The 26,985-nt window shown below is 43.3% G+C and overlaps 1 long non-coding RNA gene across 1 annotated transcript in view; it reads right to left on the bottom strand.

The window, feature by feature from the left end:
- Positions 1-212: 212 nt before the first annotated feature.
- The window catches only part of LOC123384755, a 30,722-nt gene continuing 3,949 nt past the window's right edge, over positions 213-26,985 (bottom strand). Inside the window, exon 3 of the long non-coding RNA XR_006596261.1 lies at positions 213-2,539. This is a non-coding gene — a long non-coding RNA (uncharacterized LOC123384755). The remainder of the gene's footprint in view (positions 2,540-26,985) is intronic.

Here is a 26,985-nt window from a genome sequence, read left to right as displayed (position 1 = left end):
TGTTTTGTTTTTTTTTAAAAGAAAAGATGTGGGGCACCTGGCTCACTCAGTTAGTTAAGCGTCCAACTTCGGCTCAGGTCATGATCTCCCAGTCCGTGAGTTCGAGCCCCACGTCAGGCTCTGTGCTGACAGCTCAGAGCCTTGAGTCTGCTTTGGATTCTCCCTCTTTCTCTGCCCACCCCCTCACTGGTACTCTGTCCTGTTCTCCCTCAAAAATAAATAAACATTAAAACAATTTATTAAGAAAGTAAAGATGCTCAACGTGATTTGTCATTAGGAAAATGCACACTGTCAACATGACAAAACCACAGTGAGATACCATCTCTTACCTACTTGGTGGTTATGATGAAAAAGACAGGGAGGAACAAGTGTTGTCCAGGATGTGGATGAATTAGAGCCCTGACATAGTGCTGGGGGGAATGTCGAATGGAATGGTGTAGCCACTTTGGAAAACAGTTTAGCAGTGTTTCAAAAGATGAAATACAGACTTACGTGTGACTAGCAATTCCACTTCTCACTATCTACCCGAAAGAAATGAAATGAAAACATATATCTACACAAACACTTGTACACAACGGTCATACCAGCATTATTCATAATAGCCAAAGAGTGGAAACAACCCAAGTGTCCAAGAACAGCTAAACGGAAAACAAAATGTCATATAGCCATACAATGGAATGGATTTGGCAATAAAAAGGAATGATGTACTAATACATGCTAAAAAGTGGGAGAACCTCAAAACCACAATTCTCAGTGAAGCAAGCCAGACACAAAATACCACAGGCTGTATGTTTTTATTTGCATGAAATCTCCAAAAAAGATAACTTTGTAGAGAAAAAAAGTAGATTAGTGGTTCCCTAGGGCTGGGGTAGAAATGGGGAGTGATTGCTAATGGGCAGTAGGTTTCTCTTTAGGGGTGATGGAAATGTTCTCAATTCAGATTGTGGTAGTAAATGTACATCCCTAAGTATGCTAAAACTCTTGATAGAGGTGAATGTCATGCTATGTAAATTATATCTCAATAAAGCAGTTAAAATTAAAAATAAAGTAAAAATGATCAATTAGGCAAATGAAGTACGTTCTCAGAACATAGTTTTTAAATTTTATTTTAGAGAAAGAGAGAGAATGTGCACAGGCAGGGGAGAGGGGCAGAGAGAGACTCTTAAGCAGGCTCTACTCTGTCATCATGGAGCCTGACACAAGGCTCGAGCCCACAACCCACGGATCATGACCTGAGTCGAAATCAAGACTTGGATGCTCAAATGACTGAGCCACCCAGGTACCCCAATTTCTCAGAGCATATTTGAATAGTTTGTTAGCTTGACACAAAACTGTAGACTATGTAAACGTGCAGTAAGTGGGTCTCCATTTATGTGAGGGACAGCCTGTCATGGTCACGAGTGAGACCAGGCACACAGGGCTGTGTTCACACTAGGAATCAAGCCCCACAAAGTGGGTGACTAGCTTGAGGACCATAAAGAGAGTGGGGAAAATGCACAGGGATTTAGAAAGTTCTAGTCACGCTAATGGAGGCTACATTAGACCCTACCGCTTTAAAGTACTTAGGGTTCTCTTTCACTCCACAGTTCTGCTAGTCACCACACGGTCTCGAGAAAGTACACACTCCAAGCTGAGAACATGTTACCCTTGAGTTCTCCATTTCCTCCAGAAGTTTCCTATCACTGAATCCTCTCCTAGCCTAGTCTTCAATTCACAATTCAATGAAACTCACAGATAAATTTTCCTCTAAGCCACAGCTCCTAACTCCTAGCACTCAATTTATGGTCCATTTTATGCATCATTATCCCCTTTAAGTCTGTCCTAATCAACGCCACGGGTAAATTAAAGAAACAACATGTCGAAAATAAAAATAGCGTACTCAGTCATCATTTCGATATAATTCAGCATCTATGCAGAATTGCCCAATATCTAAAAGAACAACAGAGTGCGAGCTGGAGAAGGCATGGCATCTGAACAAAAGCAATGCTGTGCTGGTGAATGTGGTCAGACCAGCCCAAGCATTGTATTCGCGGAAAGGGAAAATGCTTCAGTGTTTTGTCATGCCTTAATTAAGAGCAAAGTGCTCTTTCATAGATCCTTGCTTGGTGGCCCAAGGATCTAAGTGATTACCACCTGGATTTGATGAGTCAGGCTCTAAATATTAAAACATCGCCGCAGGCCATGTCTGTTGCTCAGATCTGCCCTTTCGAGGCTGGAGACCCTAACCGTGTGGGAGGCTCAGGTCCCCAGGCTCTGCCCCTCCCCTGCCAGCCCTCCTCTCTAAGGGGTCATCCTCCACGGAGGCTGCCTCTGCCCTAAGGGGAAGCCTGGGGAAATCTGCACTAGCGTGGGCTGTGGAGAGACTTTTAGGGATGGGGACTCACCACTCACCGGGGCCGTGGGCAAGCTACCTGCTGGTTTTCTCCATTTCCCCTCCAGACTCCTTCTCCACCTCCCTCTCTCCTGCTCTCCGCCGAGACATGGACCGCCATATGCTCCACCGCCAGGCTCTCTTCCCTCTTACTTCCAGGTGTCTGGCCTAGGAACAGAAATTGGTAAAGACATGGGAGGGAGACAATGGGGTATTTTTCGCCCCAGCTCTTCCTGGGCAGACAGCTGGGGTGACAGTAGCATAGTGTGGTCCTCTACCCGAGTGCTTCTCCAGGGCCCTTGTCTACGATGGCCGGTCTGGCTGGGCCAGCATCCGATCCCTTATGTTGCTCCTCAGGCCTCGGAGAGAGTAGCAGAGTCCCTGTGGCAGCTAGCCCCAGGACGCCCCACTCCCCTTGTTAGAGTCCCTTAACCCTCCCCGCTCCTTTGTTAATATTCCCCTCATAAGACTGTCTTCAATGACCGGTTTTGAGAGTGCCATCTGTTTCCTGCCACAATCCAAGTGATAAAAAAGGAGCTACCATTGGTGAGTGCAATTAGGAGGAATTAATAAACGGTTTAACATTTTATTTTACCCTGCTGTGTAATTGTTTATATATTTAAAAATGAGTAGGTGTTGCCTCGGTGACTAAATGCACATGCACACAAGGGTTCCTCTTTTTTGTAACGTGCTTCCCATTCGAATATGTATCTTTTCAAGTACCTCGCCTCTCCCAGTGAAGGAAACTCTTAACCAGCCTCTTTTCCCCAGTGACCTTTTAAGATCAAGCCCATGATGTGCGTTCTCATGGTGCTTACATTACCCACGCACCTATACAACACAAGGCACCTTATTCATCTAAGCCATTATTTCAAGTCCGGGACATGAATTTTGCACAGCGCCCTTCCAAAACTCCTCACCCGAGAGAATGAACAGCACAGGTTGGCGTGTTGTAAACGGCAACATTCTAAAGATATAAAATTGCTTTACTATTGCTTTTGCTGTGTCTAACCATCTATTCGTGCTCTGATCAAAAGCACAGGAATGAGTCAACTTCCAGGCCTCAGATTTCAGCTAACAGCTTAACTTGAAGCTATTATAATTCTGGCCCTGTTTAATTGGATTTGAAAGCCCATTTATGAAATGGATTTAAATCTGAGAACCTTAGACTGCCATCCTGTGCCTAGTTGGAGGCCCCCCTGGACTGCTGTCTGATGGCCCAGTGAACTTGACCCGACCTCTAGCTTTCTTCTGGTTCCCCAACGGGTAGAAATTCTCACAATTTCCTTCATTCTCATTAGTACTTTTCTACCTTCTCCAATTTCTGCTTTTTCTTACTCGTTTGCTCTCTAATGTTCATTTTCTTCCTCAGTGAAAATGCTTACTTCCCAACACTCATGAGAGACTTTGTGATTCCAAAATAAGATTAAAAAAAAGGCATAAATCAATCAAATTGAATGGTGGAAATATTGGTTGAGTTGTCTGGAATCAGGATGGTTCTTCTTCATACATCACAGCCACCCTAACCATCACACACACACACACACACACACACACACACACACACACACACACACATGTTCCACAAGCACAAGTGTGCAAACACTTAATGTAAAGCAGATACAACCTCCATTCTCAGAGCATATGTCTAACGAGAGAAGCAAGAATAATATGTTCTATACATTTGTAGCTAGTCTATATCTCAGTATATTTTTTCTTGCACCCCCAGATCTGTAAGAAATACAGCTCTATTTTTCTTCAACTCATAGTATTTTATCTTTCAGGCCACCATTACACCATCACATCAGAGTGGTAGAAACAAAATCTCATTCTTTACCCGAGGTTGCCTCTACATTTTGGGGTGGGGGGGAGTTGGGGTCATATGTCATGCCAAGGTGTCCAGAAGTGGAGAAGAGTGAACCAGTCCCTTGCTGTCATCTGTCCACACCGGCATCTGCTTAGACATGCGTTGCCTGGCCCTTAGTATTTGGTCTATACAAGTGATCACAGAGATAGTTCCCTTTCAATACACTTGCTCCTTTGAGTTTTAGGGTTCTCTCCCTGAATCCTGGGCTCCTTGTGGGGCCCCGAGAATCATCCAGATGTTTCTGTGACATGTGGAGGTGCAGGATGTCTAACTCATCCCATGGTCACCTCTTCTCCAGGATCCGGTGGCTTCCTGGGGCACAAGGAGGGCAGGGAACACACACTCTCTCTGCCCTCTGACACACAACCTGTCTGGTTTTGCTAACCATGATGGGAGAAGCAGATGTGGGGCTCATCCTTCTGGAACTGACCAACGTCTACACTCCCGCTGCCTTCTATCACTTTCATTCCATTCTTACTAGGAAAAAAGCTCTTCTTGTATGTTTTTTAATGGGTAAAGGTGGAGATGAAATCTCCATGTCGAAAGGGGCAAACGGTTTGCACACACACGGGATGCTCCAGGACCCAGTCGCACAGCAAGAGCCTTCAGAGGGAATACTGTACCACTGCCGGATACGTTTAAAAGAGAAACACAATAATTGTATTTTAAACTATCAGTTTTATAATACTCTGGAAATTAAATCTCGCTTAAATCTATTTAAACTTACAATGAAAAAACTTGGGAGTATCATCAGCTTTATCTTTTTTTTCAGCTTATTTATTTTGAAAGAGAGTGAGTGCAAGCAGGGGAGGGGCATCGAGAGGGGAAGAGAAAGAATCCCAAGCTGGCTCTGAGCTGTCTGCGCTGATAGCTCAGAGCCCAATGTGGGGCTCCATCGCACGACTATGAGATTATGACCTGAGCCAAAATCAAGAGCTGGGTGCTTAACCAACTGAGCCACCCAGGCACCCCTCAACTTGATCATATTATAAGGGCCAAGCAGTTTTCCAAAATCTTTTTAAGGGGGTGTTTGACCAAAAAGTTTGAAGACCAAGTACCCTAGAAATTAAAAAAGAAATTATTAATTTTAAATGGAAATTGGGAAAACTTGCCTTTGAGATGGATCTTGAAAAGTGAGTTGAACATTGCAGGCTGGATGTGCTGGGAAAAGGAGGTCCAGATGGTGGGGTGAATCTATGGGGAGCTGGTGTAACCAGAGTGTGCATGGAGGACCTAATTTGTCACTCTGATGAACCTAGACTTATCAATAGGCAAAAAGGGGAAATGAATATGTCTGATCAGGAACAACCCGTGGCCAATACTAAGAGGACATTGGTTAAACCTCCTGGAAATTTAATGTCCAGAACACAAAGAACTCCTACAATTAAACAACAACAATTAAAAAAACCTGATTTATAAATGAGGAGACTTGAATAGACATTTCTCCAAAGAAGACATCCATATGGCCAACAGGCACATGAAAAGATGCTCAGCATCATTAATCATCAGGGCAATACAAATCGAAACCACAGTGAGATACAACTTCACACCCATTCGGATGGCTATTATCAAAAACAAAACAAACATAAACAACAACAAAACAGAAGGGTTGGTGAGGATGTGAAAAAAAATTGGAGCCCTTGTACTCTGCTAGTGGGATGTAAAATGGTGCAACCACTATAAAAGCATGGTGGTTCCTCAATAAATCAAAAATAGAATTACCATATAATCCATCAATTTCACTCCTGGGTATATATATCCAAAAGAACTGAAAGCAGGTTCTCGAAGAGACATTTGTGCACCCGTTTTCACAGAAGCCTTATTCACCAAAGCCAAAAAGCAACCCAAGTATCCATCGACAGATAAATGGATAAACAGAATGTGGTCCATACATACAATGGAATATTATTCCATTATTTGGCCTTAAAAAGGAAGGAAATTCTGACATATGCTACAACATAGATGCGGCTTGAAGACATTATTGGTTAAGTGAAATAAGGCAATCACAACAGGACAAATACTGTATGATTCTACTTATACGTGCACCCAGAGGAGTTGAATTCATAGATACAGCAGTGATAGTAATTATAGTTATGGTAGATTTAGTAGAATGGTGGTTGCCAGGGACTAGGGAGAGGGGTGAGTGGGAAGTTATTGTTGTGGGTATGGAGTTTGGGAAGATGACACAAGTTCTGGAGATAAATGGCACTGTTGGCTGCACGACAATGTGAAAGTACTTAATGCCACTGAATTATATGCTTTCCGATGATTAACATTGTAAATTTATGTTATGTCTTTTGCCACAATTAAAAAAAAATTTTTTAATGTTTATTTATTTTGGAAGGAGAGAGAGACAGAGCATGAGCAGGGGAGGGGCAGAGAGAGAGGGAGACACAGAATCCGAAGCAGGCTCCAGGCTCCGAGCTGTCAGCACAGAGCCCAATGCGGGGCTTGAACCCACAAACCACGAGATCATGACCTGAGCCGAAGTTGGACACTCAACTGACTGAGCCACCCCGGCAACCCTATTTTACCACAATTTTTAAAACGTTTTCAAATAGTTAAAATGACACATTTTATATTATGTATATGTTAAATTTTTTAACGTTGATTTATCTTTGAGAAAGAGACAGAGGGCGAGCGGTGGAGGGGCAGAAGGAGAGGGAGAAGAATCCAAAGTAGGCTCCAGGCTCTGAGCTGTCAGCACAGAGCCCAACACAGGGATTGAACTCACGAGCCATGAGATCATGACCTGAGCTGAAGTCAGACGCTTAACCGACTGAGCCACCCAGGCACCCCTATGTTATGCGTATTTTAAATGAAAATATACATTTAAAATTTTTTCTGGGAACTTAAGCCTCTTCCTTTGGAGACTAGAAAAGACCTGCTGAGGGTGCATTTGAGCTTATTTTGAACTAGTCACCTTTGCCCTTTGCGAAAACCCAGCAATGCAGTGGCTGCTCCGGGGGGCAGTGCTGCGGCCACACCCATGTCCCTCTCTTGCCCCTAGTGTTTTCCTCCACCTGCGGTTTGCACCCTCCAACCCTGCTGACTACAGCACAGGACTCAATAAACTCTTCGTTTCACTTTTTTCCGTCCCCAAGAATGAGTCATTAGCGCCTCAAATATTCCTGTGGGGTACCTGCCAACCTGCTTAAGCCTCTGTCCTGACTGCATTGAACTCTGTTTCCTCTCTTCCTCAGATACTTGTTGAACTCTTTCACTGGCCTCTCACTCTCGAAAAACAAAGCATAAAATGAAATGAAAACAAACCCCGCTCCATGTTATTCCACGTGCAGTTAAACCCTCTACACTGAGTTTAAGTTCAAACCTTCACACGTTTATGGTCTCTGGTCATTTGTTCAACAAATGTTACTGTGTGTTTGCCGGTGGCAGGGATGGAGCTCGATAAAAGCGATGAGGACACAATTTCAGCCATTGTGACGTCTGTGGGTCAGCGGGGGAAACAAATAAATAAACAGGAAATCACAGCCCAGAGTGAAAATGCAAGCATAGGACTAAGCACTGGGTGGGGGTGGCGGGCAGAGGCTGGGGGTGGGGGGGAGGGGCACCCAACCCAGCTGAAAAGATGGGAAGAAGGGAATCCCAGAAAGAAGCAGTCTCAGGTGAGAAGGCTAGAGGAGAGACAGGTGCCGACACACAGTGTAAGCAGGTGTGTGTCCCCAAGATCCCAGCGTCACCACCCCATTTGTCTCCCCACGAAATGCGCGGCCTCTTCCTTACATATTGACAGCTCCCAGTTAGTTTTTCCAACTTTTCCCGCTTGAAACTTCAAAAGAACCAACAAGAGAAAACACAGCACCTCATCTTTTGAGCTTTAACTCCTTGGAAAGACCTGGGCTTTCAGGACATCCCACACCCTGTGTCATCCCCCTTCCCCTGACATTCTCCTCTTTCCCTAACACTAGGTCGAGTGGCAGTGAACATAATATGCATTATGCGAAAGCAACTTGAAGGCTCTAACATGTGATCAAAGTGCTGGGTATGAATCATCATGATTAATAATAGGATGTTTTGCACAGAGGAAAGAGCAGAGTCTGAGATCCCAGAAATCTTGGGTCTAGTTCCTTCCTCTGACTCCATGACCCTGAGTAAATTCTAAATGTCTATGCGGTGGATCTTGGTATTTTCCTCTATCTTGCACTCCATATTCTTAGACAAATGCTCATCCTGGAGCACACGCACACACACACACACACACACACACACACACACACACACACACAGATGTATATGCATGGATAGGTGATACAAATATACAAATATGGGGGGATATGTTTAAAATTTTTTAATATAAATGATAGGTATCTGGGTGATCACTATACTATTCTTTTAATTTTTATAATGTTCGAAACTTTCATAACAAAAATTTTAGGAAATAAAATTCCTACCTTCCAACCGTCTTCCATCTGTGACCTGTGACTTTCCCTCTATTCAGGGCACACTCTGGTTACTTTTTAAAAGAGCATTCATATGTTACTCTAACTGTGACATAAAGATTTTGGGTCTTTAAAAAATGCTTATTTATTTATTTTTGAGAGAGAGAGGCAGAGAGGGAGACAGAGAAACCCAAGCAGGCTCCATGCTGTCAACACAGAGACTGATGTGGGGCTCAAACTCAAGAACCATGAGACCATGACCTGAGCTGAAATCAAGAGTCGGATGCTTAACCGACTGAGCCACCCAGGTGCCCCAAGATTTTGTGTCTTCTTTAAAGGATTTCAGCACGAGCAAGTAAGAGACGATTGGAGGGCCAGGGAGACTGTCTTCCCAGAGCCCCATAAAGCATATCGTGGAGGCTCTGTCTGCCCGTCTATACCCATGCTTGCACGACACAGTGTCCCTCTTTAAGCCACATGTCTCAAGTGGGTTCTGTCTTAAACTGGCTGCTGTTCTGAGTCCCATTACCTCTCTAGACCACAGCCTGCTCATTTGTGAAATGAGGCCACTGCACCAGTAGGTGCTGGACTAGCTCCTCTGAGCTGCACACTAAGCATGTGGACTCCTGGGCTCCCCTCCTCCCCCTGGCAGACGTGGTTAACAACATGCAAAACACTGGACTGGATGCCCTCTAGGACCCTCCTGAGCAACAGTCCACGGGAGTTTATAACACAGCATGGGTTGTGTCCTCGCAAGACAGCGTCTCTCCCAGGCTTCCCCCACTTCCCCACTCACACCCCTCCATCATTCACAGTGCGAGCTGGACCCTATCACCCCAAAGAGAATGGCTCTCCTGACTCTGCCGGCCTGTGAGCCTAAAGCAAGACAACGCAAAATACAGTGGGGTCAAGGCAGATATTCCACAATCCAGAAGCACTTTCTTTCTGTTCGACCTTTGAAATAAACCAAAATTGCTCATCTTTTCCCTGTTACATGAAACTATATTTCACAGGCCACACTGCCTTAACTATGGTTTCAGAGGTATTTTCTTGTTATTCAGAGCTCTCTTTTTTTAATGTATTTTTTTTTGAGAAAAGCTTTATAAAAGCATATTTCAGTCTAAAAATATAAATACTTTCCTTTAGGAAGTCACCGCTCCCTTCCCCTCACATATTTGAGGAAATACTGCAGATATAACTGTAATGAAGTTAAAAAGGAAACCTGACCACAAAACAAATTCCCTTCCAGTGTTTTCATGGGAGGCCAATAACAGCTGATGCCCAAAGTGATGGGAGCTGGGTGGGGGCCCCTTTCCCCTCAATGTCATACACCACCTTCCGTTTTCTGTGGGCCGAATGTTAAATCAATCTAAGCGAGAGTCAACAAAGGTCCTTTTCATCCGGGGACATACAACACTGCAGGGCCCGGTCCTGAAGGTTCAAGTCTCTGAGACCTTCCATCGGCTGAGTGAACTACAGGAATTCATTTAATAATCCTGTGGAATGATCCTTCTTCGTGGAAGATGGAAGCACAGAGCACCACCTGACCAGCTTCTGCGCTGACCCCTCATTCTTCCCCGGCTCTTCTCTTGCCCCGACTTGTCTGGATTATGTGATTATCACAAGACCAGCACACAGGGGGACCCTTGACGGAGCCCTGACTGTTTTCTCTTTTCTTCGGCACATTTCAAAGAACTGACAAAAGCAATTGAGGAAAGATTTCTTTCGGATTCAGTGTTGCTCAGGCCGCAGGTACACACACCTTGCTCCATCAACGGCATTAAGCAAGCGCAACAAAGAGCAACAGTGCCCGCTAAATGCACGCTATTAGCAGCTGAGCCGGCATGCAAAAATAAAAGTCATATTATCGCTCAGATTTGTGTCCAGCTGGAGAGGATTATCAATAAATGCAACAATAAATTACAGGACAAAACAGTATGAATGCAATAAACGGCCACAATCTGTGATATCACCTGAAAGCACTGTGCAGTTTGAGTGCCTGGGGAAGGCTTCATGCAGAATAAACAGAACAGAGGAACAATCACTGCCATGGGTTTTGACTGCGAACTGCCCCGGTACCTATGAGCTATAGGACAAATGCTTGGAGCTGTAGGGCAAAATACTTAAGCTATTTCTGCCTTAGTTTCCTCATCTGTAAAATAGAGAATATACAAGCACTCTTATCAGAAGGTTGTAATAAGGAATACACACGTACAAACACACCCATAGGGATGTGTATATAGATACAGATATAGGTATAGATATAGATATAGGTATATGCGTGTATTTATTTCTTAGTCTATTTTCACACTAGAATGTAAACTGCATAACAATGGGAAATATTGATTGTTTGCTGCTACGGTGACTGTCCTGTATCAACTTAGCTAAACTGAAATTACATTTCCAGCATTCTCTTCCCTGCATATTCTTGGCTTAGGGCTGGTCACAAGAGAAATTTGCACGATTACTTGGAAGTCAGAAGTGAAGCCTCTGCCATATTTTTATGCTCTGAAGGTCAGTGCAGGGCCCCGGCAGTGTGCTGGCTGGCACGCGTGGTCACGGATCTGCTGGCTCGCCCAGGCTGGTGCTCCTCTCCTTCCCACCACGTCTCTCTCTTCGGCTTCTCTGAGTCCTGGGCCAGGCATGCGCACAGCTCCATGGTGAAGACCACCAGCTCCTCCTACAGGTTCCCTGTGTTATCAGGGTTACAGGCAGTGACTGATAGACGGGTTCTGGTCTCTTCTCATGGGTCACGATCTGCTCTTGCTGGCCCCGCTTCACATCTAGCTTTCCTTCCCCACGAGCCGGTCTAGGTAACCTATAAGGACTTCGGGACCATCACCAGAGGGGCGACAGCCTTGCACAGAGTCCCCAAGCAGCTTCCACAACTGTGTAAGCTCTGATTCCTAAAATAATCCCATTATTCTGCATCACTTAGAGCGATCTGGCTTTCCTGACTGAGCCTGGACTTGGCAACTGGTGTCAGAGGATGTTCTCTGCACCAGTTCTAGACTATCTGAAATTGGTTCTCTGACCTTATTCAACTGAAAGGCACTAATGACCAGGATCATTAGTAATAATTGGTAATGGTGGTCTGTGAGATGCACAGCAAAAGTTACTTTAATGGTTACTGGCAATCAAATGTCTCTAGCAAACAAAGCTTTGGGTGATGAAGTAGTTTGTTCCATAAAAAACTTCGTATATATAATGGGGTTGTTTAGTTGCATTCGGGAGAACTTGGGGGGGGGAAATGACACGCTCAGGGCTTTAAATTCCTAACTCAAGTTCTGACTAAGGGACAAGAAATCTATGCTTTTTTTCCCCAAAGTCAAACCTTTTTTCTGTAGCTATGGGGCCAAGGTTTCTGAAGACCAAACCTAAAGTCCAATCCAATTGAATTTCCAACTTTACAGGATCTCTTTTGCTAAAGTTAAGGCAATAATTAGAAAGGAGGAGGAGCCTAAAAACTGGGAAGGGGAGATATAGGAAATCAACACAGCTAGGGACCTTGAGTCCCCAAGTTCTGCCGAATCTTCTTTGCCAGTAGAAGAAATTCTTTCTCCTATGTCTGAGGAAGTTTTCATCCCTGTGCTTGAAGATCCTGACGCGGTCTCTTCTGAGGCCATACCAAGAGACTGGTGACCTTCCTCAGGGTGAACTTATTCATTCTAGACCAGATTCAAATTCCAGCAGGCCCCAACAGGTACAACATAGGACCTATGCCATACACACCAGAAGAACTGCAAGATTTTACCACTTTATATCAATAGGAACTTTGAGGGCATGCTTGTGAACCCGGTAAACATGTTGGATCATAGTGGAAGGAATACAATGTTGAATTGGGTTTTTGAACTTGTTTATGGAAATATATAATAATGTATGTTAACATAATATAAATTGAAACAGAGATTCAATGTGTTCTTGATTCAATGTGTTAGCCAAGTGGCAGGTAGTGGCTCTAACACTTTCCTTATTTGGTTGACTGAAACCTGGTAACTTGGTTACCTGGACCCACAGATATGACACTAAGACTTTAATGAGATAGCACAGAAAGTGTCTGCTACTGGGTGAAAAGAAAATGGAAAATGGTAGTACCGACTTCAAATATATTCCGTCTTTAGGAACGAATGAAAAGGAATGGGTTACTTTGTGATTCACGTCTAAGAGATTCAGCCCTTGTGAAGTTCATCTCTGTTTTTTACACTAATCCCAAGTGGGAACATCATGGGTCATTTTCTGCCCCAGCCTTGTGTACCATTGCGATTTGCAAATATTCTTGCCTGCTAAATAAAGTCTGGGCGATGTGGTTAATTTTAATGAGAGATTCTAATTAAATCATTTAGCCATGCAAGCACAAAAACCTTCCTCTCTTTCCAGCTGTTCCTTCTCCTGTGGTATCCGTCCCTTTGGTTGAATCTAGCGAGCTCTCTCTCCAGTTGAGGGGACTAGTGAGTCCACCAGTTCCGTGACTTTTCAGTTACGACCCCAAATTTCCTACCTTGGCATGTTAGGGAAGTTGGAACGTCTTCATTTGTATTGTGGCTTTAATTAACATGGCTGGGGCCAGAATCCAACAGCCCACATGAGGCAGCACTAGATAAGGTGGAAAAGGGAGACGCCCGGATACAGTGCCAGCTCCGGGGTGCTCAGCATTCTCCCTGCTCCGGTCCCCAGAAACACCCCAGTCCTGGAAAGTTTCAGCAGAAAGCACCCTCATGAATCTAAGGAACAACATTAGCTGCCTGAATTTTTCTTCTTTTAAACAGATTCAATCCCCAAATGCTCTTTGTACTCTTTGCTTCTTATTTTGAAAAAAAAAAAAAATACACACTCTCTCTTTTTGAAAACTCTTTCTTATATAAAGACCTCAGCCCTTAAAAGGAATTTTTGCAAAAGAGAACAATTATGTAATGGCCTCTTAGGGATCTAATTCTCAAGATGTGACCTAAATGAATGATTTTTTAAAACTCCAGGTGTAAGTAGGAAGAGGAAAAGTGTTCTGAAAATCATCGCCCACTGTTGAGATCACGTATAACATCCATCACTTATGCTCTTTGAAATTATTCAAGGGGCAAGACTGGTCTCTTCCACTGAACTTATGTGGAACTTGCCAATTTAATTTAATTTAAGTATCTTTTAATGTGTAATTTTAATTTTATTTAGAAAATGGTATCCTTTATCTCACCAATATCACTGGGAAAGTTGGGCTTTCACAGTATAAGGAATTAACTCAACACCTATTACTTATTCAAAATATGTAATCAAAAATCTAAGGTTTGGTTATATGCCATGCCATGTAACCCCAACATATTGGAATTTCAATTTATAAAATTATTAAATTCAGAAAAATGTATTGCAGTTTTATGTTTTCTCAGTTGTAAGATAAGAAAAATAATACTGGCTGCTGTTACCACTGGCCTAAGAGCCTGAATACAAGTATTGCAAGCACAACTTGCTAATAATTGCTACATAATCCAGCACTGATTTTTTAAGTTTATTTTTGAGAGACAGAGAGGTAGAGCATGAGCCAGGGAGGGGCAGAGAGAGAGGCAGACACAGTATCCGAAGCAGGCTCCGGTCTCCAAGCTGTCAGCACAGAGCCCGTCATGGGGCATGAACCCACGGACCATGAGATCACAACCTGAGCTGAAGTCGGATGCTTAACTGGCTCGGCCACCCAGGTGCCCCAATCCAGCACTGATTTATACCGCTGTAGCAATTTTATGCTAGATTTTCCAGGATCAAAGCAGGGATGTAGTCATTCTGTAGAGATGACCATTATGCGAGTGCCAACTTAAACAATTCTGCTTATCAGAATTTGCAACCCGAGACATCCCATTAAAACAAATACAAAACATCCAAAGAATGTGTATGTACCAGCGTGAGTGGGTGTGTGTATGATATAGATACATGTATCACATGTATACATATATATGTACATATACATGTGTGTGCACGTGCGTATGATATACACATATATAACATGTATATACATATACATGTGTGTATGATATATATACATGTAACACCTTCAGAGGTGCTGCCTTCATTTTCTTCCATAAGCATGACAATATTTACTTTATAGCAAATCTTACCGTGTAAGAACACTGTATAGTAAATATGTTATAATAATTTTTCATCTACTTGAACAAGTCAAAAATTTTTAAGATCCACACTGATGAACTTCCCCCAAAATGTTTCTAATTTGATGGCAACGTTCATTAAATGTAAAGATCAGAAGGCTCTTATAAAATATCCAGCTCTTCTCACTTCTAAACATTTTCTATAATTTTTAGAAAATTTTTAATGTAGAATTTCAAGGCTATTTCTTTTCTTCCTGGATTTCTTCACAATGGCAGCTACATTTAGACTTTTTAAAAATAAGTATTATTGGGGCGCCTGGGTGGCGCGGTCAGTTAAGCGTCCGACTTCAGCCAGGTCACGATCTCGCGGTCCGTGAGTTCGAGCCCTGCGTCGAGCCCCGCGTCGAGCCCCGCGTCGAGCCCCGCGTCGGGCTCTGGGCTGATGGCTCAGAGCCTGGAGCCTGTTTCCGATTCTGTGTCTCCCTCTCTCTCTGCCCCTCCCCCGTTCATGCTCTGTCTCTCTCTGTCCCAAAAATAAATAAACGTTGAAAAAAAAATTTTTTTTAAATATGTATTATTAAATCAAGAAGTTCTTGGCCTTGGTTAACTGTTAAGCATTCTGATGCCCCAAAGTAGTATGTAGGGGTCCCCATAAATCTCATTTAAATGACATCTCATGAACTATTTCTTCTTACTCTTGCTGTTGATTGGTGCTTTCTGAGACATCTAATCAAATCCTAAGTAGGGTTGCTAACTAAGATACAGGATATCCAGTTAAATGTGAATTTCAAATAAATAATGAAAATGTTTTTAGTATAAATATGTCCCAAATACTGCATAGCATATACTTATGCTAAATTTATTTTCATAGTTTATATGAAATTCAAATTTAACTTATCTTATACTTTTTAAAACAGCTTTATTAAGATATTCATGTACCATGAAATGTCACCATTTTAATTATACAAGGCAATAGATTTTAGTATACCACAGAGTTGTGCAGCCATTATTACAACCTAATTTTAAAACATTTTATCACCCTAAAAAGAAACCCTGTAGCCATTATCAGTCACTCCCCATCCCCAGGGTCCCCTTATTCTGCAGCCCTAGATGACCACTAATTTACTTTCTGTCTTTGCAGATTTGACCATTCTGGACATTTGACCTATATGGACTCATGCAATATGTGGTCTTCTGTGACTGGCTTCTTCACTTAGCCTGATTTCAAGGTCCATTCACGTTGTAGCATATGTCAGTGCGCCTGTGTTTTTATTTCTACATCTGGCAACGCTAATCAAAAGGCAATATGAAATAGAACCATTTTGCCTAGTATAAGGTTAAAAAAAAAAAACTGTTCTTTACTACCAGACTCTGATCCAAACTGATCCTTGGAGCTATTCTATCAAATTCTCACATCTCCTTCGGATTCCTAGAATTTGCCACTCTGGATTTGGAGACCAGGGATCAGAACTATGCTTAAGGTGACAGGATTGGGGGTGGTGAAGCTGGCAGGGGTCAGAGGCACAGGATGGAGAAGGAGCTGGTGCTCCAGTTGGTGGTAAAAGGGTCTGAGCCGGTCATGCCCCAAGTACGAGGGTGGTCAGAGCTGAGTGTCTGCCTTCCACACCTTGGGGCCTTTGATGATGCTTTCTGTCCTTCTTTCCTTTTAGCTCTCCCCTCGATGTAGGCCATCACCAGATTTTCCCTCTGTGAGACGTCAAGAGGAAGGATAAATAACACAGGGGGTTAACCCTCACGCTGAAACTTGGGTTAGCCCCACCGCCAGTGACAGCGGTCTTGGGGTGGAAGGAGGGAAATGATTTGAAAACAGTCCTACTGCACAAGTCTGAAGGGTCTGATTTCCTATCTGCCGACATTGCTCTCTCCCCACGTCCCAGATCCCAGCCCAGCCCTGACTCCTACCACCGCTCCCTCTCCAGTTGTGATAGGTCCCCAAAAAGATGTGGCGGACTAGGATACAAGGCCCTGCCTTTGACCCTGACAGTCCATTGTGCTCATGGCCTCGAGAACTCTGGTCTATGCACAGTAAACCACGGCTCCGGGAGTTTCCCATTTAGGACTATGGAGGAGGAAGCATTAAAACTTCACCAAACAATTTAGCCAAATGATTACTTTGTTCTTTCTTTGTGTAACATTGCTTTTTGCCTTCCTCAGAATTAGATAAGTTCATTTTCCTAGTTTAGACAGATCTCAGAAGAAGTTGTGTGACTTTGCTCCTGAGGGTGAGTGAGGGGACCTTGTCTCCTCAGGGACTTGGGCAGTAAGCCCAACCCGCCCTCTGCCTTGCGTGACAGGATGCTCTGTGCATGCCTGACGGAATCCAGGACAGTGCCCCACGCCCTCCACTTGTAAAATATGTATTTCAAACTTGATGTATCTTTCAGCTTAAGCCTTCATCAAAGCTGTAGCCAGCATCAAGAACTCCCCCAGAGGGCCTCACTCCAACGCTTCTGTCTCCCACAGAGAAAGGAACCTGCTCTCACCCCAAAGTACATGCTCAGCTGGCAGAGTGAATTCTTATCACATTAAAAGAAAAAAAAACCCCACTAACCATCACTTTCCAGAAACTCTTGCAAAAAGGTCAACTTTAAGGCAATGTTTATCAAATGCATTTCAAGGAATCCAGGGTTTAGCTAACTTGTTCCCAAACTTTAGTTTCCTAAGGTGTTCTTTCTTTCTTTCTTTCTTTCTTTCTTTTCTTTTCTTTCTTTCTTTCTTTCTTTCTTTCTTTCTTTCTTTCTTTCTTTCTTTCTTTCTTTCTTTTCTTTTCTTTTCTTTTCTTTTCTTTTCTTAGTTTGTAATGCACTTCAAATTCCAAGTATTTATGGTTCCCTGAGAGCAGGCTGTTGTACTTTGCAGCCTGGTGGCCCTGAGGCAGCATTCTTGCCTGGCAGGATTCTAGAGGCAGAGAAAGAATGATAAATAGAATCCACTGTGGGTGAGTTGGGTCGAAAGGGAGTGATGTTCCTTTTGCGCCGTGGGAGACAGATCTGTGAGCCAGGCTGTTCCTCGGAGCTGCACAACCAGAGATGCCCGTGGCCTTCAGAAAGGTGCTGCTATCCAGCTCTTGGCTCTACCCGGCCACTGCACCCCTCAGTTCCTTCTCCCCCCTGACCAACTCAGTGAAGAGAATACTAGCATTTCACAGGTTAGATTTCCTCATGCCCACTGACAATAGCCAAACACAGTGAGACTAAGTGCATACTGCATGTGCGGAAATGAAACAAATTACCCTAAGAGTGAGAAACGTGTAAGAAACAAAACACAAAGCCACTGAATGATCCAGGAGACTTACTTTCTATCCCTGGGCCCAGTAACTTCCGAACATATTTCCCTCAAGAGACCTCTTGCAAGGCACAAATTATAGTTGTTTCATCAATGTATCCATCAGTCATTACACATTGAGCACGCCTACAGTATGTAAGGCATTGTGAAATCGTTACCTAAATTAAAAGTACTGAATACATTTCTCGCACTGCACGTGATCAGCTCATTAGCTCAAAATAAAAATTCTAATTTAAAAAAATTACTGAATTCCAAGATTTCAAGGACACTTGCACGCTCATAAGTAAAGAATGAACTCTCATGGCAAAAATTCTCCAGGAAGATAATGGCTCACTAATATCTCCTATTTGGTATAATGCTATGTCTTGGGTGGCTCAATGAACCAAAGAGATAAGATCATTTCAGCTGTGTATCATTTACTGGGCAGGTCTTTTGAGAGAGTAAATCTTTGACGTGGAATCATTGGGAGGACTCCCCTCATAGCATCCTAGTACTACACTATACTTCTATAGTATCTCTGTGTGTATATATGTATATATATATATATGCATATGCACCTACCCACCCCCATATAAATATGTATATACACATATACATATATCCTTTGTCCAGCTCTGAACTAAAATTAATCCATCTAATTTACCTCTAGAGTTCCTCTAGCTTGAATATTCCAGGATTCCGCATTGCATTAGTTATGTACCTCAACCCTGAGGAAACAGAACATAGGACAGGCCTATGCTTTTAGAAATGAGAAGGTCTGGAGCACTGGGTGTTGCCTATAGGAGCGAGTTCCAGTGGGGGACCTGGGGCAGAGAAAGGGCTATCAGACAGGCAGAGGAATCAGACAGGAGCTGCAAAGGCAGCAAAGTCAAACGTGGCCATGTTTTACCCAGAGCCAGGCCTATACCTGCAAAATTGGATTTCATGCAGAGTGTCTAAAAATACGCTCAATGAAAACAGTCTGTTGATTCTCTTCTCAGAAAAGACTACTGCAAGACACAATGGGGTCAGTATTTGAGCCTTCATTTTAATGCTTAGAAGAATCTGCATTTACGCAGTCAATTTTCTCCTACCCGGGAGTTAAACTTCTGACTTCTTTGTTGAATCCTCGCAGAAAGGGGCCAGAGGTTAATGGACTTGGGAATCCAAGGCCCAGTGATACAAGAACTGTGCATTCCATCATCACTCGAACCTCTACGCATTATCAGACTGAATAAATACAGTAACACCTCACTCATCTACAACCCAACTATACAGCAAATGCATAAGGGGGAACCAGGAAAGCAGACAAGGGCTTGTGATGGAGTAGAGATTATAGGCATTGGAAAACAATGCTTGGGGTAGAGACAGAGGGACAATCAGTCAGACAAACAGACAGAGAACTGTGCAGCCATTCCTGCTAAACCACAAAGCAGGCAGCCCACATTTTGTAGAGTATTTTGGAGGGAAGCAAAGTTTTCTAAAGAAATCCATTAATGAAACTTGTATGCTTCAAGACTGCTTTGAACAAGTGCACTGAGCCATGGTTAGTGATACAAGCATTAAAAAAAAGGGGAGGGGCAACTCAACACAGAAGAGAAGAGCCAGACACAGGGACAATGCAAAGAGGGCAGGTGCCCTAGATGGCTGGGACAGGGTCTCTGCCCTTAGCTGTGAGGACAAAATGTTAGCAGCTGACCCTAATTACAAGGAATGGGCAAGCAATATCAATACCTACAACTGTTTGTATTCCTGTCTAAATGGGCTATAATATTGTCTCATTGATTTCAAGCTTTCTCAACAAGTTCCAAGTTAGTAAACCTTTAGATTCCTGGCTTATTTTTGGGAATGCTGCAAACAACACTTGCATTCAATATAATCTATTCTGTTCAAGGGAAGCCCCTCAGCCTGTTACTGAGACTGCTTAAGGCTAAATTCTACAGTTACAGCAAACTTGGGAGTCCTGGCTTTCTAACTCACAGGAATTAGAAATGACAGAGGCTTTATTTACCCACACACAAACGCTAACATCAGCAAGAAGTGACAGGTAATAACAAATAAAGGGAAAGGAAAGAGATAAACTCTCTAGTGCCAACCCAACTACCAGAGAGCATAGCAGACTTCAAACCTCATCACAGACCCTGTGACACACATTTGATGGCCTAAATCTACCAAAAAAAAAAAAAAAAAGGCACAATTGCAATCAGTACATCTGATTTTAAAATGTGGAAAAGTAAGCAAGGGAGTTTGAAAATATTTTGTCCAAAGGGGATGAAGAAAAATAGAAACTTGCCTATCTACATAAAGTTGTCAAGAGATGTGGACAGTTGAGGTCTATCCTGGGTTGAATAGTGTCTCCCCAAAATTCTTGTCCATCCAGAATCTGTAAGTATGACTTTATTTTGAAAGAGTGTATTTGCAGATGTAATCAAGCTAACATGAGGTCCCATTGGATTTGGGTGTGCCCTAATCCAACGACTGCTATCCTCAGAAAAAGAAAGAACTTGGAATAGACACACGAGGGAAGAGGGCCATGTGACAACAAAGGCTGAGATCGCAATAATGCCACGAGCCAAGGAGCACCAGGAAGTGCCAACAGACACCAGGAGCTGGAAGGGGCAAGGAAGGATCCTCCCCTAGAGCTTTCAGAAAGAGAATGGCTCTGCCAGCACCTGAATTGCTGAGTTCTAGTCTCCAGAGCTGTGAGACTTCTGTTGTTTAAAGCCACCCAGTTTGTGGTACTTAGTTTTGGCAGCCCTGGGTAACTCATTCAAGGTCCTGTTCTGCCTGGTTCATTCAGTCAATTTAGACAGTTGCTGTTGAAATCAATACATGTGGTTTGTTGAGAGATTACCATTTTGCAGACACCATGCTAAGCATTTTGCATGGGTCAACTCATCTAATCTTTACAATGACCCTCGGAGGTGGTTTGAATGTTGTGAAGAAAGCTAGTGAATGTTGCAATAAGAAGTTGGACGGAGTACCCGGGTGGCTCAGCTGGTAAAGCGTCCGACTTTGGCTCAGGTCATGATCTCACAGTCCCTGAGTTCAAGCCCTGTGTCGGGCTCTGTGCTGACAGCTCAGAGCCTGGAGCCTGCTTTGGATTCTGTGTCTCCCTCTCTCTCTGCTCCTCCCCTGCTTGCACTCTATACCTCTCTCTCTCTCTACAGTAAATAAACATTTTTTAAAAATTAAAAAAAAAAGTTGGACTCAGGCGTATTGGTTCCAGAATCATGCTCTACTGCACATATGATGTACTTTGGAGCTTAAAGCAACCAAATCCGCTGTTTTCACAGAGTAAATTATCCAGATAATTCACTCAGCTTCATTTTGGATGATTAGGATATTTTTACTGGACATGAAATTCTAAGTTGGCAATCTTTTTCTCCCTTAAACACTATAAAGATGTTTTTCCATTGTCTTCTCCCTCCACTGTTTCTGATCATTGTTCTTCTAGATGTGAAGTGCCTTTTTTCTTTGGCTGCTTATCTTTTGGTTTTTAGCAGTTTGTTGATGATTTACCCAATGATAGTTTTCTTTGAATTTATCCTGCTTGGGATATGCTGAGCTTCTCGGGTCTGTAGGTTGAAATACTTTTTAATCAAATTTGGAAGTCTGGGGCCATTACTGTTTTTCACATGACTGTTCTGCCATATTTTCTCTCTCTCCTCTTCTTCTAGGACCCCATGTTAGATATTGTCCCACGATCATTGAGGCTCTCTTTATGTTTTTTAAGTCTTTTTATTCTATTTGCTTCACCTTGAATGATTTCTATCCATCTGTCTTTAAATTCACTGATTCTTTCTTCTGCTATTAAGTGTATCAAATCAATGTTTTATATCAGGAGATCTATTTGGCTCCTGGAGATCTATTTGGCTCTTTTTCAAAATATCCTTGCAGGCACTAGAATATAACCACCAGAAGGGTAGGGCATTTTAGTGCACTTAGTGCCCTGCTTTATCCCTGTTCCCTAGAACTGGAATGATATTTGTTCGTAGACAAATACACGCCTTCATCTCCCTGGCTGGAGCTAATGAGATAACGAATAAACAGCTGACTTAGTAAAGACTATTTTGGGAACAAATGAGAGCTGACAGGTTCTTCTTTTCCTTCTAATGTTTGATGATCTTAAAGTCTGCTGCTTCTCCTTCTCATGAAAAGCTATATGTAGGACAGTTGTGGGGTGCCCTGGGTGACTCAGTTATGTGTCCAACTCTTGATTTTGCCTCAGGTCATCATCTCATGATTTGAAAGTTCAAGCCGCATGTTGGGCTCTGTGCTCACAGTGCAGAGCCTGCTTGAGATTCTCCATCTCCCTCTTTCTCTGCCCCATGTGCATGCTCTCTCTCTCTCTCTCTCTCTCTCTCTCAAAAATAAATAAATAAACTCAAAAAAAAAAAAAAAAAAAAAAGGACAGTTACTGATTGCCTTAGTTTGGATTCCAAAGAAGCAGACCCTGAGAATCCTGAGAAAAGTATTCAAGTGTGAGTTATTTATTTTGGAAAGGATCCCAGGAACATCTGTGGGTAACTTGGAAACTGAGAAACGAAAAGAATGGCAGCCAATAAAAGGTGTATTACGAAGCACATCTCTTTGTGGACAACTGGAGGTTAAGGCCAGTGGAGAGTTCTGGGACTCAGTGGAGGGTTAGCCCACCTTAGGGGCAAGGGAACTTTGATCTTAGTACACCATTTCCATCAGTCACTGACTGAGGATTGGTGGGGTTGGGGTGAGGGGTTGATTATGTACTTTTAGTCTGCTATACTAACATTTCTGAGGAGACAGGCTCTGTAGCCAAAGAAAGACCTCAGGCATCAGAAATCCCACAGGGTGATTACCATCATAAACTGTAAGGAGGCACGGGTGGGACACCTTCATCAGGAACTACACTGATAAAATTGTTTACTTTCAGAATATATATATCTAATAAGACAAATATTTAATACAGTGCTAGGCTCACAGAAATATTACCCTGGAGTAGTAGATAAATCAGATTCTAGAGTCAACCCAACTTGGGCTCAATTATAATCTCTTCTATTTACCTGCTTTGTGACCCTGAAAAAAATCACTTAACTTCCCTCGTTTATAAAAGGGTCTAAAGCATAAGATTGATATGGAGAATAAATAAGATTATATCTGACACACAGTCAGCACTAGAAAAGAAGAAATCTACATCTTTTTCCTCCTCCTGGATTTAAGCCAAAACAGTAAATTGTGACATTTCAGGCATCGGTGAACCAGGAAGAATCTGAGTGCAGAGGACGAGGAAAAGAGAAAACAACGTTCTGGTATTCCTGAGTTACAATATGGGGGAGACACCTCTTCCCGTCTTCCCAGTTTGGAGCTCGGAGCCCACAAGAGTGCAATACAACTGATAGAAATGGAGAAGCTGGAGAGAGAAGTTGCTTCAGTGTGAGGACGCCTAATGAAGCAATTCACTCAAGTGTTTGAACAGTTAGTCCAGGAGAGGTCAGAGATTTGAATATTATCCTGGATTTTGACAACCTACTAACTTAACCCTAGCGTTTTTAGCAAATGTATGTACACTTCAATGTGGATCACTTGATTTTTTTTTTTACTTAAAACAATTTTTTTTAATGTTTATTTATTCTTGAGATAGAGACAGAGCGTGAACAAGGGAGGGGCAGAGAGAGAGGGAGACACAGAATCCGAAACAGGCTCCAGGCTCTGAGCTGTCAGCACAGAGCCCAATGCGGGGCTCGAACCTACAAACTGTTAGATCATGACCTGAACCAAAATTGGACCCCCAACCGACTGAGCCACCTAGGCGTCCCCAGATCACTTGATTTTAAAAATTACTTCTTGGGGCACCTGGGTGGCTCAGTCAGCTGAGCAGCTGACTTCGGCTCAGGTCATGATCTCGTGGTCTGTGAGTTCGAGCCCCACATAGGGCTCTGGGCTGACAGCTCAGAGCCTGGAGCCTGCTTTGGATTCTATGTCTCCCTCTCTCTCTGCCCCTCTCTGGATTCTGTGTCTCCCTCTCTCTCTCTGCCCCTCTCCGGATTCTGTGTCTCCCTCTCTCTCTGCCCCTCTCCCTCACTCATGCTCTGTCTATCTCTGTCAAAAATAAACATTAAAAAAAATTACTTCTTTATTTTGAGAGAGACAGAACTTGAGTGGGGGAGGGGTAGAGAAAGAGGGAGAGACAGAATCCCAAGCACTTGTGCAAGGTCAGCACGCAGAGCACGATGCAGGGCTTGAACTCACGAAACCGTGAGATCATGACCTGAATCGAAATCAAGAGTTGGTCACCTAGGCAACTGAGCCACCCCGGCATCCCTTGATCACTCAACTTGAGTTAGAAAACACTGTCTGGAGTTTTCACTCCACGGGACACGGGACATAGAAACACAACTTGGTGAGAGGCAAAAGGATTGCTGCAAAGGGAAACAGGGTCAGTCGTCCTGTGTTGGCTGAAATACACAAATTTCACAGGCCCATCTGCCTACAGTGTCTGATAAGACTTTTCATTCTCATGTGTTGACAAAAACCATTGGCATCACTGATGCACATTACCCTATGTTCCAGTCAGTACCAAATTTCTATGGAGCTGGAAATGAAAATGAAGGGCACAGCTGGAATCATTTGGGTTCTGGTTTCTCCTCTTAAATGCTTCAAGACGTTGTTGTGTTGGGACTGGGAAGCTTCCAGGAATCTTCACAGCCAATGGCTGTGGCTTGTGATTTCAGTTGTCATTCAGACGGGCCAATTTTTGAATGAATGACTAGAATGATAGCAGGCAAATGATAAAAGGGCAGGGGTCGGGGGGAGGGAGGCGTTCTCAAGTATAGGTATAAAAGTCAGAAAGAAGGAGGAGGAGGAGGAAGAGGAGAAGGGGAGGAAGAAAGGTCAAGAAAATAAAAAAGAACAGGAAAAAGAAATCTGAAGTACTGGGAGATAAACATTTCCAAAGAGTAAGTCTATAGTTTACCTATATATATGCAATAAATATTCACCAGTCCCTTCTAATGTGTCGAGGATGGTTCTAGGAGCTGGAGACATAGCAGTGAATCAAACATGCCTTTCTGGCACTTACATGCTAGTGGTCCTGCTGGAAGGCCCATTTAGGAAGGTGTGGCAAGGCTGAAGCTACTACGTCCTGTTTAGTTAAAACTCTGAATGTCTTCAGGTCCCTTGGCATCATCCCTTAGGTCAGAAATCTGAATCCAGATCTGCCTCTGACAATCTAAAAGTCAACATACAGCAGAGTGCCTGCTATGAGAATTCTCCCCGGCCACATAGGATTGGAAGTTGGGAAAGAGAACCGACTCCGTGAGTAGGTTGCCAAGCAACCGATCAGAGTCACCAAGTCCTCAGACGTCTTCTGGGTAAGAGAAAAGCATCATGGTTTTAATTACAGTGGTGGCTCATCTCCTTCCTCCTTGAGTAGCCACGGGACAGGAGCAGATGTTTATCATACACAGGGCAGAATCTCTCCACATGGAATCCACATGGGGCTTCCACTTGGCATACTGGTATCGCATTCCAAGGCATTCCTTTGAAAGGCAGAATTTGCCCCAGAAATTTTGTAACAATTATCTAGAAACCTGACACAATGTCAGTAGCTGGCAACGAGCAGACATCTGATCTACTACCTTCTTGACCCAAAACATTTCTGAGGGAATAGGGCTGCGAATAGGCAGCTAGATACACACGAATATGCATCGATAGTTCCAAGACAACTAACAATCACATGCAGAAACCTGCATCCCTACACGGCAATAAGACCAAGAGGATCTAGGGGAGGGGTAGTGAGTAAGCATGAGATTGTAATTTGGGGAAAAATGGGTTCTCACCCGGCTCTGCCAACTAGCCATGTGATCTTGGGCAAGTCACTTCAATTCTAGCCAGAATCTGATCCCCTCTCGCCAGTTCCATTGCTACTACTCTCTCCAGCCACTGGGACCATTGCAACGTCTGCTTCTTAGTCTTATCTTCACATCCCAATGGTCTAGAATCAACACAGCAGCCAGAACAATCCTGCAGAAGCTCTCAGATCTTGTCACTCTTTTGCTCCATCTCCCCAGTGGTTCCTGTCTCGTTCAGAGGAAAAGCCAAGTCCGTGCAATGACCTGGAAGGTTCTACGAGATCAGACATCTCCTACTCCTAATCTCATCTCCTACTACTCAAGCCCTTGTTTGCCCTGCTCCCCACGCTATTTTGACTTTGTTTTTGAACCTTTAGTGTGCTCCTGCTGCAGAATATTGGAATTAGCTCTTCCCTCCCCTCCCCTCCCCTCCCCTCCCTTCCTCTCCTCTCCTCTGTTCTCTTCTCTTCTCTGTGCCTGGAACACTGTCTCTCCAACTAGCTCACTTCCAACCTCCTCTTCTACCTCAAGTCTGCTTAAATGTTCCTTTCTCAGTGAGGCCCTCTATAACTTCCTATTTAAAACTGAAGCCCCACCCTAGCTCCTCAATCACTTACTCTGCTTTTTTCTTTTTCTAGAGCATTTATCATCTTCTAAAACACTTTATAATTTAGTTATTGATGATGTTTATAGTTTATTATCTGCATTCCTATGAGGGCAGAAATCTTGGTATATTTCATTCACTGATGTACCTGAACTGGCCTAAAGGAGGCCCTGACACATAGTTAGTGTTCAGTAAATATCTGTTGAATGGATGAATGAGCAACTCAGAGTGCAATAAAAATATTCACAATCTCGGGGCGCCTGGGTGGCTCAGTCGGTTAAGCGTCCGACTTCGGCTCAGGTCATGATCTCGCGGTCCGTGAGTTCGAGCCCCGCGTCGGGCTCTGTGCTGACAGCTCAGAGCCTGGAGCCTGTTTCAGATTCTGTGTCTCTCTCTCTCTGACCCTCCCCCGTTCATGCTCTGTCTCTCTGTGTCTCAAAAATAAATAAACGTTAAAAAAATTAAAAAAAAATATTCACAATCTCTAGTCACAGGCAGTTAGGACTCTAGGCTGAGATGATCAGAAATATCCAGCAGGTCTCTTCT

The sequence above is a fragment of the Felis catus genome, chromosome B1 (assembly GCF_018350175.1).
Source record: "Felis catus isolate Fca126 chromosome B1, F.catus_Fca126_mat1.0, whole genome shotgun sequence".
Classification (NCBI taxonomy): domain Eukaryota; kingdom Metazoa; phylum Chordata; class Mammalia; order Carnivora; family Felidae; genus Felis; species Felis catus.
The sequence above is the reverse complement of the archived record's forward strand: the minus strand, read 5'-3'. Positions and strand labels throughout refer to the sequence as shown.